The sequence below is a fragment of the Abramis brama genome (assembly GCF_963993115.1).
Source record: "Abramis brama genome assembly, chromosome: 2".
Taxonomy (NCBI): Eukaryota; Metazoa; Chordata; class Actinopteri; order Cypriniformes; family Leuciscidae; genus Abramis; species Abramis brama.
This window is the reverse complement of record NC_139964.1, coordinates 254,891-257,777: the sequence shown is the minus strand read 5'-3', so window position 1 is coordinate 257,777 and position 2,887 is coordinate 254,891. Positions and strand designations below refer to the sequence as shown.

At 43.8% G+C, this 2,887-nt stretch overlaps 1 long non-coding RNA gene across 1 annotated transcript; it reads right to left on the bottom strand.

Moving 5' to 3' along the window:
- On the bottom strand, positions 1-1,195 carry LOC311077518. The gene is made up of 3 exons (XR_014604903.1): positions 1,060-1,195; positions 297-411; positions 1-136 (listed from the first exon to the last, which is right to left on the bottom strand). It is a non-coding gene; the product is annotated as an uncharacterized lncRNA (long non-coding RNA).
- Between the last annotated feature and the right edge of the window lie 1,692 nt (positions 1,196-2,887).

The following is a 2,887-nucleotide window of genomic DNA, read 5'->3' as shown; positions in this document are numbered from 1 at the left end:
GTGACAGTGATCGTGACAGATAGTGTGTGTGACGGTGATACCTGTCCAGAGCAGTGGTGTGCAGGACTGCAGATCTACTGTGCAACTGTACATTTCACCCGCTGAGTTTCCTTTTAATGGGGCTCCAACGATGATCCTGCCAAAAACACCCTCACAATCAATCACACCCTCAGAAACCAGTGTGTGTGTGTGTGTGTGTGTGTGTGTGTGTGTGTGTGTGTGTGTGTGTGTGTGTGTGTGTGTGTGTGTGTGTGTGTGTGTGTGTGTGTGTGTGTGTGTGTGTGCGTTTCACTCACTGTTTCCTGTTTTCAAACTCTGACTGATAAACGCTGTAACCAAAGAAATCTTCTGCCGTGCCGTTAAATCTCAGTGGATGTTCGGTGTCGATATTGAAGGCCTCTGAAAGAGACGCTGGAGAAGCGAGAGAGATTGTTAAGTGCTCTGGGAGACATCAGGAGAGCTTTCTGAGACTTAAGAATCAGTTCTTTATTAAGGCAAAAAAAAAAAAAACATTTAATAGGTTAAAATACATAACAAACCGATATCAGCATATTTTCCCAGTTGATTGATTACATTAAGAATTGCAATGTTTTTGTATTACAAGTTTTCTAAAATGTTATATTATTAATAATCCCCGTCAAACGGATTGGCTTGATCACGCTTTCTCCTGTGGCGAGAGGAAGCACGTAGGAAGCACGCTATATAAAAATCTTTATGAGCTCTAGATCAAAAACGATTCTTGTATCATACTGGTATTACTATCTTTGTGGGGACATTAGGTTTTCAGAACGTATGAAGTACCAGGTACACACACACACACACACATGCACATGCACACTCACACTCACACTCCATCACCTCAACTTACCAGAAAAATTAACATAAATGTAAAATGAAAAGAAAACTTGAACACAGCAGATTTGTAATATTGTATGTAATGTTCGTTCATTATGATCACTGACTAACGCACAAACTAAAAGGAAACAAAATTATATTTTACTTCTTTTTCTCAGTATTTTCTAAATGATAATGCAGTTTCTGAGTGTCTGAGACTCTTACCCCACATGAGCAGAATCCAGCCGAGCGTCTTCATCGCTGCTCGCCTCTGACACACATCTTCCTGTTCATTTCTTCACGACAAACTCAGTTCCTCATTAACACAGTGTTTCTCATGTGTGTGTTTCACACATTTAACAGTAGCTCTGTGCATGCGTTAACTCATGGTGTTTGCATTTATACACTTTACTGAGAAACACACATCCCAGCTAACAGGGAATGTTCTCATAACTCCGGCTAACGTTCTCTCAGAGTTATGAAAACACATTCTTCCAGTAGAATCTGTTCCTCAATACTGTTCTCAAAAACATTATTACAGACACTGTTTGTGGAAGGGTGACGTACAGATGTACAGGATGGAAGAATGGCGCCGCGACGGGACAGCTAACCCTTGGACAGGACACATCCGGGTCCCTGAACGGGAACACTGGCAGGATCCGGCCCTCACACATTCCTGCTCTATACATGACATTAGAAAATACAACTCACATGAGTGTGGATAACCAGACTGTAGAAAACACACATGTTAATGTTTTTAAACAGCGTAATGTCAGCAGTGCACGAGCGAATCACTTCAGCATCTATAACAGCAGTGTTTGCTGCATGTGTTTCATACGCTGTTAGCATGGACATGAAAACTGTTAAAGTGATAAAAGCATTTCCGCTTTACAGTTTTTCACAGTTGCTAGGACACATTTATCAATACTTAGGTCACTTTTTCAAAACTCTTCACACAGTTCTCCTAACCAACTTTCAGCTCGGCACAGCAGTTCATTTCACATTCAAAATGCACTGAAACCACCAAATCACTTCATACATGTCTCAAATCAACACATTCTTCCACAACACTGGCAAAGGTTGACAGCCAACAAACACACTTTGTCACCCACAAAACAATGACCTAAAAAACACTAACAACATGTAGCATAAGCATTATACAGTGTTTTCTTGTGTTAAACAAGGGCACATCTCTGTTTATAATTCACTGCAATATATGTTACTGGAATGAATCAGACATGATGCAGAATGCTTCAATATATTTTATGTTTTTATTTTTATTTTATTTTTTTGCAGTGAGTAATTCCAAAATACAAGTTGTATAGCCTACACACCAACCACTGATACATCCAGCATTCATTGCGTCCAGGAGTGACATTTGATCATGTGGATGGTGGTCATAAACCTTCCAGCTCCATGAGGACAAGAATTCCTCTATGGCGTTGAGGAATGGAGAGTAAGGTGGGAGGAAAAGTGACACCACTCTGGGATGGGCTGCACACCACTCAGTGACAGTGGCCCCCTCCCAGCCACTCTTCCTCTCCCAGCCACTCTTCCTCTCCCAGCCACTCTTCCTCTTCCAGCCACTCTTCCTCTTCCAGCCACTCTTCTTCCTCTCCCAGCCACTCTTCCTCTCCCAGCCACTCTTCCTCTCCCAGCCACTCTTCCTCTCCCAGCCACTCTTCCTCTTCCAGCCACTCTTCCTCTTCCAGCCACTCTTCTTCCTCTTCCAGCCACTCTTCCTCTCCCAGCCACTCTTCCCCTTCCAGCCACTCTTCCTCTCCCAGCCACTCTTCTTCCTCTTCCAGCCACTCTTCTTCCTCTTCCAGCCACTCTTCTTCTCCCAGCCACTCTTCCTCTTCCAGCCACTCTTCCTCTTCCAGCCACTCTTCTTCCTCTCCCAGCCACTCTTCCTCTTCCAGCCACTCTTCCTCTTCCAGCCACTCTTCCTCTTCCAGCCACTCTTCCTCTCCCAGCCACTCTTCCTCTTCCAGCCACTCTTCCTCTTCCAGCCACTCTTCTTCCTCTTCCAGCCACTCTTCCTCTTCCAGCC